Raw genomic sequence first — 14,700 nt, forward strand, 5'->3', positions numbered from 1 at the left:
TTGGCTGCTTTTGTATGGGGGCATGGTTTTTGGGTTCTTGTTTTATAATTTTCATATGTTATCAATTTTTATTGTTATGTGTTTCAAATTGTGCTTTTATGGCTCTCTGTGGGCCAAATAAAGTTTATTTGACTGACTGAATGAGCAACCCTCTTCTCTCATTCAGCTCCGCTGTTTGATCCAGAGGGCAAGAGAATGGAAGGATCATGAAAATATAATCTCGTAAATGTTCATGTCAGAGGTGTACCCAGTGGAGGACAGGGCCAGCCAATCAAAAGTAGCCTTGGTGAACTCTCTGCTTCCAAACCCTGCTGGGAAAGGCATCTAAAGCAACAGAATGAACTGACCGCAAGAGTTTGTGGAGAATAAGGTGGACGCAGGATTGTGCAAGGCATGCCCTTTTAGATGTTGTAATGCCAGAGGAGGCGGATTCCACTGACATTCTCAGCGATATACACTGTTAGGGGGAGCTCATGTCTGCCATGGTGCTTGATTCCATCAGTGTGGTGGCTCTGACTGCACAAGCCAAAGGCACAGACAACAGACAGGTTTTCCTATTAAACATGCCTTTCTAGAGACAAAATAGTTTGGTCCCAAATTGGACAAAATCTTTCAAACAGCTTTATAAGAATAGAAATGTACGTTCCATTTCAAGCGAACAAGGTCCTCCAGGTTTCTGCTGTCCATGCTGCGACCATCAAGTTGGGCAGGGAGATAGGCAGGTAGGATATTAGCATGTGGGCATCATCGGGTTCAATCATGGCTCACCCATCCTTTGACAACAAGACTTTGCAGCAGTCATGAATATGCCAGATCGTTGCACTCTGTTAAGATGTGGCCAAGGCAACAACTTTTTAATTGCCTGGTGTCCTTAGGCTCTTCTGCCCCTGTATTCTGTGCGCTTCAGCTCCAAAGATACTTTGCTTACCCAGTCAGGTGTTTTTGCTGGGTTGCATCCTTCCCTGGCAGTGAAGGTCTCACACGCTACCTCACTAGTTCTAGGACCTCTCTGTCTCCAGGCAGGCTTGGGTTTCTACAGACATGGAGGCTACTCAAGGCGCTTCCTCTCGGATGTTGCATAGTATCAGCATATTCGTCCTCACCCTCCTTGAAGCTGCCCTCTTCGGGGTAGGGCGTCTTATAGCAGGAGTGTCATTTTCTCTTCCTTGTCATGTTTGTCATTCTCATCACTCTCGTACTTCCCAATCCAAAATGGCATCTCCATGCTACTGCTATGCTGAATCCCATTCCAGTATGTTCTCTTTTCATTTCCGGGTCACTTTAGGAAGTTGCACTGTAGACGATGCTATGATACAGATTCCAGTGTGTTTCAGCAGCACTTGTTCCTGCTCTGCTGACTGCTGCTTTTGATGCTGCTCACGGCATCTACCTCTGATTCTTCAGTGCACATGGATATCTGCATTCCCCTACAACTCTTTGATAATTCATATTTGTTTTCGTAACTTGCCTGTTTTTCCTTTAAGGAACACACTTTAGGTCTCTTTATTTCTACCCCTTTTACTGTGCTCCTTTGAGTTTCCCAAGATCCAAGACCAGGGAAAAAAAGGAATCATCTTTATCTTCATTTCAAACGGAAAATGACCAACTAATCGCTGGAGCATCATATGAATTCCTGACTCCACTCACTTGCCCATTCGTAGGCTGCATCCAGTTCTAGGTGGGAATGGGACAGGTGCCAGTCTAGACAGGTTGCACAGGATGGATAGTCTATCAATCAATCAATATATTTATAGAGCGCACTACATACCCATTAGGGTTTCAAGGCGCTGAGGGGGGGGAGCTGCTACTGGTCGAAGAGCCAGGTCTTGAGGAGTCTATCAATGTTGCTGCAGTTACACAAGATTGAGGGCTTCTGATCACTAAATGGCCCAGGAAGGTGGTGCAGGCATTGAGGAAGGTTGTATGAGGCACCAACGCATGCCTTTATCGTGCATACATTTACCACAATCATACATAGCATTACATTAAAGTTATCATTGCTACGCATACTTTTACCAAGCATGCATTTGCCACACAAACCTTTACCATGTTTTTTATAGGAAAATATTACAAATATATGCAAAAAATAAATAAAGTAAGATTTACGTAAGCTAATACATTATAGTACACCATATTATACTTTTGCCAACATTTTTGCTAGCATAAAAAAGTACTTTTGCGTAGCTCATATGTATGTAGCCAAACACAATGCAACACATCGCAACAGTACGCCAATGTTTACAACATCATCATATCAGAACGGAGCACATTACAACACTTAGCAAATGTTTTCAACAAAAATTAAAGCACAATGCAAGTATGAAAGTAATACAATTTGCACCCCCTGCCCCTGATAAAGGTTACAGAATCTAATAAATGATTGTTTTTGAATCCTTAGGTGCAGGAAAAATGTCACAAAGACATGAACAAAACAAATGACTAAAGCACATTTTGTTGGTTCAGAAAATGGAAAATCAACAAGCTGCCTATTTACTGTCACACTGTGGAAACTGACTGCTAAAGTAAAATGGGTACCTTTCTTGAAAGGAGAGATTAACTGAACCTAGGAGTCATTTGAGATCTGTTGAGTATTTCTCATCCAGTTGCAAAGGCAGCGGGATTAGCCTTGGTGATATGGTTGAAAGAACCACTGAATATAACCATTCTGCCACTGCAATGGAGATTAAGGTTAGAAAGAATGTGCAGCACATGAAGACATTTTCGGCTGCCTCCTCGAGAGAACCCTATGGCTCCGTTTCTTTAGGTGATTTTTGCTATGTCAAATGTCTGCTGTCCTTTTTTGTAACATGATGCAAATGTTTTTTTCTAATGATCTCATTAGACAGACAAAATGTTTTCACAATCCTTACCAGTGTTAATAGGTATGAATGGTCTAAAATAATGCCAGGCTGTCTCAGTTTCTTTTGGTTGTGGATGTAGATTCATGCTCTTCTGTAAAGGAACATTTGAAAGAATCATGTCGCAATTAGAATAATAACATTCAAAATGTTCTTCTCTATATACTAAGATAAGCAAAATATTACATGTAATTGTATGTGCAAAGCTATGTGGTGGTATATCACCTCCTCCGCAGCTGACAAAGGCAAGTGCGCGCACACACACACACACACAACAGTCCTTTGCATCCAAGGTTTGTGTGCATTCTTGAACTAACTAGAATTAACTTTTGTTGTGTAATCTTTCATGTAAACTACAAATTAAGCTTACAGTTTATCTTCATCTAATACATGTTCAGATGTCATATCAGTAGTGATTGTAAATGTAGATTTCTCTGTCTCTGGTGTGAAGTGTAACACTAGTAATAATGCTATAGATTTTACTAAAAATGTAATGGCCATGATGACCTTGCTTCTAGCCCTGGTTAGGAAAACACGTTTGTCTAAATTCAGATAGTTAAGTAAATATTGCCGCAAGTAAAGTCAATAATCCACTCTCAGGATTTCACACAAAGAAGCTTCTCAATGTTTTTATTTTCTTTTACAGTTAGTCCATTTTAGATTTATTTACGGGAATCTACAAGAGGGGCATCATGTACAGAGCATCTGATTCTAGAGCTATACTGTAAAATACTTGATTTGACTGGTTGTACAGTTTGGCCAAAGTATGTTAACAAACTGGGATATCTTATGCAGTATATAAAAAAAAATGTATTGGAATTAGAAAAACAGAGTTGTTTATGTAAGTTGCCATTGAACTCAAAGCTTTGTGTGTTCTCTGTAAACCTGCAGACCATACAGGTGTTGCACTTGTTATGTCCAATTGCAGGGGGAAGATTTTTCTTTGTGCCTGGGGTGGAGGCATGAACCAACGAGTGTCGTAAGTTGCAACCTCTTTTGAAAGAGAAAAGAGGTTTCGGTATATCCAATGGGGCTAGTATTTTCCAATTCCTTTCAATAATTGATCTTACTCTATTTGATTTAGAGTTATATGTTTAGAGGCAGGTCAAAGGTACTTTCCTATTACGCTCCTTAGGAGTCAGTAATGCTTCTCTAGGGGTGTCATGCTCAGTCATGCTCTCTTACAGGCTCCTTTAACTAGTTTCTTAGGATACCCTCTGTCAATCAATCTAGAGATCAAATTCTCAGCATTTATAAAATAATCCTCCTTGTTTGTACAATTTCTTCGAAGGCAAATAAACTGGCCGTACGGTAAATTCTCCCTCAATGAACGGGGATGACTGCTAGAAAAATGTAGAAGTGTGTTCTTATCTCTAGGTTTTGTGTATAAGTTCACTTCAATGTGTCCCTCTCTTGACTGTACCCAAACATCTAAAAAGTTGATATGTCTGGAATCACTGGTCATAGTGAATCTCAAATCAGCAGTGCGTTGGTTGAGCCACAAGTGGAAGGCGGAGAGTGACTTCTTGTCACCTTCCCATATCATGAATATATCGTCAATGTATCTGAGCCATTGTATGACATGCTTTTGAAAGGGGTTGTTGATATCATAAATCCATTGCCTCTCGAAGCAGTCCATGACTAAATAAACAGTCTCTGGGGCTAAACTACAACCCATTGCTACGCCTTTTATTTGTAGATATAAATCATTCCCAAAGGTGAAGAAATTACTTTGGAGGAAGAGTGAAGCCAGGGTTATAATGAATGATGTGGGAACCTTGTGTGGTGGCTGTCTGGGCTCCAAAAAAGTTCTCATCACTTCCAGGGCCTCATCTTGTGGAATGTTGGTATAAGGAGCTTTAATATCTAGTGTTACTACTATTTGTGTTTGCTCAATAAAATTGGTTTCTTCTAGTTTATTTATCATGTCCATGGAATCACCTACGTAAGCCTGAGTAGCCCAGACAAACGGTTTCATGAAGTTATCCACATATTGGGCGAGTGGTACAAGTATTGATCCACATGCTGAGATTATAGGTCTTCTTGGTTGATTATTAGGATCTTTATGGATCTTGGGTAGAATGTATAGCCTGGGTGTATGTTTATCACTCTAATTAAGGAAGTCAAACTCCTTTTTACATATTCAGCCATTCACTAATGTCTTGTTAGTGGCCTCGTTGATGATACCTTGTAGACGTTCTGTAGAGTCTTCTGAAATAGAGCGGTACTGATCATGATTGCTGAGTTATCTTAGTACCTCATTTTCATACCTAGTCTTGTCCCACACTACAATCCCACCTCCTTTATCAGCTGGTTTAATAATGATGTTATCATTGTGGGGCAATGTCTATATAGTTTCAATTCATCCAGGGTGCAGTTATGCTTAAAGAACATTTTTTGTATTGTTAAGTAGGTCAAGTTCTCTTAAGACCATGTCTTCAAAAATCTGTACTTCCGGTGACATAGTGCTATTTTCTGGACAGAACATAGATTTCAATTTTAGTCCACTATAATTTTCTTCTGTTGGTGCGGTATCTGTAGTACCAGTGCACTGTCCTTCTTCTACTGCAACCTTGGGCCTAGGGAAATCTTCCAAATTTTTTTTTATTTAACAGCTCATTCGTTTTTATTACCAGTCTTTGCTCAGCCTTTTGCACTTTTCATTTAATAAAGTTTTTCAAACTTTTTATTTATTTCAGAAATCTTTTTCAGCAAGTTTTTCCCAGCACTATTTTTAGTGTGACATCGCGGGGGCGTCCACTGCCTTCGAAACAGCACTTTGTCAATCTTCACAATTCAGGCTTTGGGCTATGGGACATGGGCATTCCCCTATAAATCAGAGCAGTTAATTACAGCTCTTCTTTCTCACAACATAAACTGTCCTCTCAATACCAACTTTGCTGGAGCGGGGATCTCAGTTATATCATCGGTTTACAAGAAAGATTTTACATTTCATCTGGAGAGAAATCTTCACTGTTTCACAAGGACAATGGATCTTTGTCATTGACTGAGATAACCAGAAGCTGTACATCAGATTACATTATTGTCACAGTCTCAAGCCTATTTTCAGCCAATAATGAGAGTTGATGTGGGTTTCAAGGGTTTTATTGAGTATTTCTCTTTGAGTCAGCATATAAATCCATCACATCAGAATGAGCAATCAATGAGCAATCAATAAATCATAATAAATGCATTAAGCATGTTCCATAAAGGAAAGAATCCATATTCTAGGGATGAGTTTGAAAGGTTGTCAGAACCCACAAAGAGTTCCAATTGGAGGGAGATCATGAAGCTTCGGCATCAAATATCAACTCAGTAAGGCAATAACCAATCAAAGTAGAAGTTTCCATAAAGAGAAGTTCTTTTCCCACAGCCTCTTTACCTGCATCCATGCTGAGACTCTACTGAGTTTCTTACTCAGTAGAGTCTCAGCATGGATGCAGGTAAAGAGGCTGTGGGAAAAGGAATGAAGGTGGTAACCTACTCTAGGGACATGCACTGTCATAGACATTACAATCTAAGCCTTTGCAACATGTTGCCTTTTCTTTCTTCAGTCAGCGAGTCAGCTTCGAATGCCCTCCTGGGAAGAAGATCACACTTTGTTCTCTCACCAGGAATACAATAGTCTAGAGATAGCAATGCTGAGTGAAGCATTTCTTACCAAGTACAATGTTTATACTTCTGTCGGGCACACCATTCATTGACTTTAGAAAAGCTGCATCTTCAAGTATAAGTTTCTACATTACCTCCCTAAGTGACAAGTTCCTTATTCATTAGTTAAGTCTTCTTCCTGTAAATAAAAACATTAGCAAAGTTAAATGAACACATTTTATGCAACTGTTATTCATCATGAAAAATATGTCCATGGGAAGTTCTGGAAAATAACATTTTGTGAGATCAGCATTCTTAAGGCAGATCAGCTTGCCATAACATGCATTGCTTTAGCTATTTGGGCCTAGTATGTGTAAATATGGTTGCCTACTACAATTTTTGCATTTAAAAGAACTCGTTTTTCATTAAAGCCTACATTTTAGTTCTGCACATTATTGCATCAGTTTTCTTGACTTTTTAAAACGCTTCCACACCAATATACAACAGAAGGGTGGGTAGTCAAGCGGAGACTGCCTGACCTGTGTGTTTCACTCTTTCCAAATTTCTGGCTTTGTAGGGGCCTGTTGTCATGCAAACTATTGATTATGATGCCAATTACGTCAGTACAGTGGTTTTATGCCTAAAACAGAAAAAAATAGAATGGGCACAGTTTCTGAACCGATGGAGTAATGCAGTGTAAAAGGTCCTGTTTCGAAAGACGTGTACAAAGTACATGCATGCTCGACTGTGGGTCCAGACATTTTCTTACAGACTGCTGAAGTAAACATAAGGTTGGCGGTTGAAGAGGTTGGACAAACGTTTGTGAATACCCACAAATGTGTAAATTTATTGATGTGCGAACACCTGCAGGCAGTTCTAGCTTTAACTTCCACTGTGGTGCATTGCTAGATCATATTTACCCACATAAAAATCTTCAGGTAAATCCTTTTATTAGAGAAAAACAACTTTTGTGAAGTCCAACATTGGTTTACCCTCACAAAAAAGGTAACATGCACTTCCATGGGTGTCCGCGGTGGGCGGGTGACGGGGGGGACGGACAACTTGCCCCCACCAGATTTAGGTACAGCCTGGCGTGCAGGCTCACAAGTCAGCGTAACACTACAGCCACCGTAGTGTTACGCTAGCTGCACTAGTACAACTGCGGCCCACGTTAAAATTATGCCCCACCCACCTTGAAAAAATATCCGCAGATGTCCATGCACACTTCTAAACTGGAGGCTAAAAAGTAGACAGATTTTGTGAATCGGGCCCAATCAGAATGCTATTGCCTTCACCCACAATACTAGGATCATATAAATACTATTACAATACATTACAATACATCCCAACCTAAGATGGAAACCAGAAGCCTCAGAAACAACGCCCAAGCCGACAGACATATCTGTCTATGATCTGTGACTCTTACACAACTTCACTTTGCACCTCAGACTGGCTCCTTTATTGTTGAAATGGAGGAACTGTCTGGAAGGCAAACCTACACAGCCCTGCCAAGTGTCACGCATCTTACGTTAGGATATTGCTTATCCAGTCATTTTTCCGCATTACCGCAGTGCCTGTAATTGTCGCGCAAAAGAACTGTGTCCTAAAGTGCGGTAAATCTTGTTCCAGTTTCTCACTTTGCTAGGTAAGCTCCGCGTAGTGTTTATCAAAGACCACAAGGTGGCGTGGGTGTACAACGGAAGGCATAGGATTTTCGATATATTACGATATTTCTATGGTTCCCTCGTCTTCATCGCATGATTTCGCTTGTGAGAAAGTGTCACCCATAAATAATCCTTGAAATGTCACTCATAATTGCACTGAAATTATGAAAGTGTTACACATAGCAATCTGGGATCTTGGCAGCTATGCCTACCCTCTCATAAACTTTCTGTCATCCAAGACTGTATCCCCACCCCCGTGACGCTGTGTTTCTGACCTTTTCTGTACTATTACTCGCTCAAGTATTGCCCTTTGCCCTCATTTTTAAGGTACCAATATGTTGCAGTGTTTTCAGATATTGGTCATGTACAGTGCTCCGCTGCCGTCTGGGGCCAGGTTCATCTTTTCGAAACACCACCATTAGGACACATGTTCTGTTTGGCCCCGTGACATAAGCATTGGTGACCTGCTTGCAGCTGACCCAGATCTGTCAGTCAGTGCCCCAGTGGCCTCGCGCTGTCCCGAAGCGGCCTCTGCCGGCGGCCAATCAGATGCGATGCCCTTCACGGTTACTCACACACACATTCAATAATCAATTACTCACGCCCCCTTCCCCCAAACACGGGTCTCTCTCCTACCCTCAGCTGCGAACAGCCAGTGTGTCAAGGACCCTAGTGTAAGGAAGGAAAAGGGACCCTGCCGCTGTTTGACTTGTGAAATTTAGCAACAAGCAGAGTTCAGTGGCCCTCCTTAAGCTTCTGGGTCCCGGTGCCACTGCACCTGCTGCACCAACTAAAGGTACGCCCCTGCCTGCATTGGCTTCTTTTGTTGGTTGCACGCGCCTAACTGACCTATGCCGTTCCCTGCAAAGCCCCCACCACTATTACAACAGAAGTGGCACTCCTAGCTGCTAGTCCCTACAGAGAAGCCAGCGATCGAATGGGCACAGGCTGAATTCCCATTTCAAACGAATTAGGTGGCTGGATGGGGACCGTGAGTAGCGTGTGAAGCTGGCACTTTTGGGCAATGCAGGAAGCTGCCATTCGGGAGTAATGCGAGAACCTGGTATTGGGGGTAATAAACTGGCACTGCTGAGCTAGTGGCAGAAGCCAACGTTGAGGAGAGTGGGATAAGCTGGCAGTGGGGCCTGTGGGAGAAGTTGGCACTGGTGAGAGGTGTTTGAAGCTGGCATCGCTGACTCTGGGGAAGGATGAGAACCGGCGCTGGAAAGAGAAAAGTGTGAGTGAGTTACAATGGCATAGTGTGAGAAAGTAGGCACTGGTGGGCAGTATGGGAAGCTGGCACTGCGGGAAGCAGAGTGGGAAGCCTGCGTCATGGCAGTGAGAGGAGCTCCCGGTCTGAAGAGCAGGAGATGAGGGTAGCCCGATTGCTGGAGGGGAGTGTTAGATGTCGGCAGATAGTGCAACAGTCACTAGTGAATAGCTGGCACTGCTGGGTGGAACGAGAGGTGGCACTGATCACTAAAGGGCGACTTTTTTAAAATAGCTTTCCATATTGCGCTTCTACTGTTTCTGAGCGCTGTGAATAAACGTCACGGTTACTCAATTTAATTTACTGACCTCAGAAGGATGAACCACTCTGTTAGCCTTGCCAGAATTTGAACTTTTGACCTGCACATCAGTGCATATGTCAGCAGCGAGGGTTGCACTCACTCACTCACCCTCCCCACTTAGATTGATGGGTAGAAAGAGGCTAGCAATGGAGTTGCATTAGAAGCAGGCGCTACTGAGAAGCAGGACGGGCTCCACATTTCCGGATCTGGGTGGGCCATGAGGATGATGAGGGAACGGGCAGTAAACAGGTGCTTTCGGTAGATCTGCTGTATTAGGGGCTGATGGCATCTGTCCAACCTTGACCTGTCTAAGAAGTTAAATTTCTTACTAATGTTGGGTCTGTTGAGAAGACTCATTAGAACATGCCATTTTGTACCGCGAGCAGAGCCATTGGGACCACCTCCCAGGGGCTAACATAATAAAAAAATTAATGGGGGGGTGCAGAGACCACCCCGGGCCCCGGGGACCACCACCTCCCTGGGGCTTCTTACTAAAAAAAAAACATAGGGGGGGCCTTGCAGACCCCCCAGTTCCTGGTGTGTCACTTTCTAGAGGGAATTCACAACAGCCGAACTGTCAGTCTGACCCAGATGTGGAATACACAAGCAGGCAGAGGCACAGAATGGTTTAATCAAGAAAATGCCCACTTTCTAAAAGTGGCATTTTCAAACAAACAATTTAAAAAACACCTTTACCAAAAGATGTATTTTTAAAGTGTGAGTTCAGAGACCCCAAACGCCATATCTCTATCTGCTCTTAAAGGGAAACTGCACTTTAACGATAATTAAAGGCAGCACCCATGTTAACCTATGAGAGAGATAAGCCTTGCAGCAGTGAACACCAAATGTGGCTGTATTCCACTGTTAGGACATGTAAGCACATCAGTACATATTCCACCTTTAACATACACTGCACCCTGCCCATGGGGCTACCTAGGGCCTACCTTAGGTGTGCCTTACATATACAAAAATTGAAGGTTTGGGCCTAGCAAGTGGGTACACTTGCCAGGTTGAATTGGCAGTGCAAGACTACACACATAGACACTGCAGTAGCAGGTATGAGACATGTTTACAGGGCTACTTATGTAGGTGGCACAGTCAGTGCTGCAGGCCCACTAGTAGCATTTGATTTACAGGCCCTGGGTACCTCTAGTGCACTTACTAAGCACTTAGCAGTAAATCAAATATGCCTATCATGGATAAACCAATCGACAGTACAATTTATATAGGGAGCACTCACACTTTAGCACCAGTCATTTGCAGTGGTAAAGTGCACAGAGACAACCAGCAAAAACAGAGTCCAGTATACCATAAAAACAGGGGGTCAGATGGCAAAAAGAGAGGGGAGACATGCCAAAAAGCTGCCCGGTCTAACAGTGGAGTGGTGTAGATTATAATAGAGTAAAGTGGAATAGTGTGGAGTAGAATAGTGTAGAGTGGAGTGGTGAAAAGTAGAGTGGCGTTGACTGGAATAGCATTACGTGGAGTAGCTTACAGAGCGGCAGCATATAGTGAAGTAGTGAAGACTGGACTGGTGAACACTGAAATGGGGTGGAGTGGAGTGTCACAGTATACAGTGAAGTGGTGTACAGTGGAATGGCGTCCAATGGAATAGCGCAGAATAGAGTGGGGTAAAATGGAGTGGCATACACTAGAGTGGCATTGTGTGGAGTAGCATACAGTGGAGTGGCATACAGTGGAATGGCGTAGATTGAAATAGCATATACTAGAGCAGCATATAGTGGAGTGGCAGACAGTGAAGTGGTGTACACTGAAGAGGAGTAGAGTGGAGTTGCATTCAGTGTAATAGCGTAGAATTGACTGGCGTAGGGTGGAGTTGTGTGCAGTTTAACAGCGTAAAGTGGAGTTGTGCAGAGTGGAGTGTTGTTCAGTGGAGTGGCGTAGAGTGCAATAATGTATAGTGAAGTAGCGTACAGTGGAGTGGCATATAATGGAGTAGTGTAGACTGGAAGGGTGTACGTGGCATGGGGTAGATTGTAATAGTATTTACTGGAGTATTGTATAGCAGACTGGCATACAGCAGAGTAGCATACACTGAAGAGGCGTAGAGTGGAGTTGCAGACAGTGTAGTAATGTAGAGTGGAGTTGATTACAGTGTAGTAGGATAAAGTGGAGTGGCGTAGAGCAGAGTGTTGTACAGTGGAGTAGTGTAATAGTGTATAGTGGAGTAGCGTACAGTAAAGTCACATATAATGGAGTGGTGTAGACTGGAGAGGTGCACAGTGGAATGGGGTAGAGTGTCATACCATACAGTGGAGTGTCGTATATTGGAGTGGGATGCAATCAAATAGTGTAGAATAAAATGGCGCAGAGTGGAGTGCCATACACTGGAGCAGCATACAGTGGAATAGCGAACAGTGGAGTGCTGTAGAGTGGGGAGACATACAGTAGAGTGGGGTACAGTAAAATGGTGTAAAGCGGAATAGTGTATAGTGAAGAAGCGTCAAGTTGAGTGGTGTCCAGTGAAGTGATGTAGACTGGAGTGGCGTACAGTGGCAATGCATACAGTGTAATAATGTAGAGCGGAGAGTCACAGAATGGAGACTCGTACAGTGGAGAGGCATAGTTTGGAGTGGCGTAGAGTGGAACAGCATACAGTGGAGTGGCTACAGTGGTGTGGCATAAGGAGATATGTGAAATTTAGCAGCAATGTAAATTATGGTACGTGGAGTAAAATAAAACAGTGAATTGCGCTGCCTTGTGTTTCTCCAAATTTACCAATCATTGCAGGACCATGCATGGTGGCCTTGCTTTCCTTTATAAATCTGGCTTAAGTATTGCATTGTCCATGCAACACCATGAGTGACCCAAAGGCACCGCAATCCAATAATACAGCTAGGCCTTAGTTATATTTTGGGCCATGGTATATCGTAATCACTATGCAGTATACAATGGTACATGGCAATGACAAGCCAGTATATAATTGGGTAATGGCTGTTTTTGATTATGAAAAGGCAGCCATATTGTTTTATCTACACTTTGACTGTGTTCAGTGCTAAGGCCTTAGATACAGGTAAGTAGTAGGTTCCTATCTACTACCACTTTATTAAAGTGGTAATAGGTACGGAAATGTATCTATTTTTAAATACGTTTACGACCATGTACCACTGTTGTGTCACAAAATGTAGTGAAATTCTGCAAAAGTACCGCAGTGACAGATGTCACTAAGTTTGAATGCCTTATAACTTAAAAAATACTTAAGCTACTTAACTGCCGTACCCAAAAGGCATAATCTCTGCTCCATAATGTATAATACTATCATGAAAATCCATTAAGCTGTTTTTGCGCTACATCAAATACAATAGTCTATGGAAAATACAATGGTGGAGAAAGCATTTTGGGACCCCCTTTATCTTTGCATCCCCTTAATGATTCACCACAAAAATTTACATCATCTCAAAATGTAGAAAATGCTATAGGTCTGGAAAGGTTTGTGGTGATTCCTCAAATGGGTGGAAAGTTATTAGGGAGGTAATATACCACGAATCCTATATTTGGGAAAACTAACCATAACTACTGAGTGGCAATCAGATTTAATGTGATTTCTTTCATTTAATCAATTAAATTTGTTATGTATTTGCTTATTAATTTACAGAATCATGTGACAATAAATGTGTTTTTTAGTTGTTCATCAAGGAATTCTGAAACTTTACACATGCAGTCTAGTTTATTTTTTGAACTTCTGTGCTACATTTAGTAGGATTATGCTATATATGAAGCCCAAAGTTATTGTTGTCATAAAAATTAAGATTATTTATTTTTCCTAATCGCCAATTATCATGCCCTCCACATAGTAGTTTGTGTAGTTCACTGCTGGGTTATTTTTCCCATTTGTTGCACGGGAGTACATAAGGAAGATGATTTTTATTTGGCTTGTTCGGCACAATTTTGAGTTCCAGAGAGCATTCAAAGAAAATGTATGTAGATGAAGATGTATTCTATTCATTATGTATTTGTTCATAGGTTTCCATTAGCATGTGACGTTAAATGGGTCTTTCAGTTGTTCATGTAGTAAATCTGAAACTGTACATATGCAGTCTAGTTTATTTTTTGGACTTTCTTGCTATTTTTAAGTAGTATTGTGCTACAAGATATCACTAAGTTGAAAGACATTATAACTTAATAGTTATTTACTTACCTGTAGTAACCCATTGAATAATCTGTGACCCCTAATACGTAATACTGCCAAATTCCATAAAAATCCATCTGATGGTTTTTCCTCCATGCAAAATACAAAAGTCTATGGAAAATGCAGTGGATATGAAGCCTGTTTTGGGACCCCCCTTTTAATTTGCACCCCCTTGGCCAAACGCTGCAAAACTTACAGTCCTCCCAAAATGAAAAGGGGCCAGCAGGTCTACCAAGTTTCATACACGTTCATCAAATGGGTGCAGAGGTATAAAGGTACAATATATATATAATTGGGTCATTGGCAGACCCTTGAACTGATGACATTGAGCCATTCAGAAACACATGGAGAGAATTATGTAAACTACTTATTGATCAGTTTACAATTCCTGTTCTTAGATTGTCAAATCCTTCCAATGTGTTTTTGAAGCTCATATTCATATATATATATATATATATATATATATATATATATGTTCACTTAAAAAAAACAAAGGCTACAGGGATGTTATAGTTAGGTTCTGAATTTACTCACAAAAAAACAGAGAAATTCAGCAGTTAGAGTTATTTCAAGTAACTATAACTCGCAGCCTAAGTTAACTATTACTCGCGTCCCTGACATGCACAGTTCTTCGATAATTTGACTTCCAATGTTTTATTAATATTTTTATTGACGTTATAAAAGTTTTCATGAGTGCTGTAATATCTGGGGTAACTAGAAGTGCATGGCCAGGGTGTGAACTATAGTTACCTTAGGCCGCGAGTTATAGTTATTTAAAATAACTTTAACCATAACCAGACCTTTTTTTTTATGTTGGGAAAATCCAGGAAAAAATGATTTTTAGCCTTTGTGGGGTCCATGAGGGA

The 14,700-nt window shown here is 41.5% G+C and overlaps 1 long non-coding RNA gene across 3 annotated transcripts in view; it reads right to left on the reverse strand.

Annotated features, from left to right (window-relative positions):
* LOC138266389 (uncharacterized) overlaps positions 1-14,700 on the reverse strand; it is a 517,771-nt gene that overhangs the window by 235,939 nt on the left and 267,132 nt on the right. For all 3 annotated transcript variants that reach the window (XR_011199495.1, XR_011199496.1, XR_011199497.1), the window contains exons 3-4: positions 6,605-6,648; positions 2,871-2,952 (exon numbers count right to left, since the gene is read on the reverse strand). This is a non-coding gene — a long non-coding RNA (uncharacterized lncRNA). The remainder of the gene's footprint in view (positions 1-2,870; positions 2,953-6,604; positions 6,649-14,700) is intronic.

This window comes from Pleurodeles waltl, chromosome 11 (assembly GCF_031143425.1).
Source record: "Pleurodeles waltl isolate 20211129_DDA chromosome 11, aPleWal1.hap1.20221129, whole genome shotgun sequence".
NCBI classification, from domain to species: domain Eukaryota; kingdom Metazoa; phylum Chordata; class Amphibia; order Caudata; family Salamandridae; genus Pleurodeles; species Pleurodeles waltl.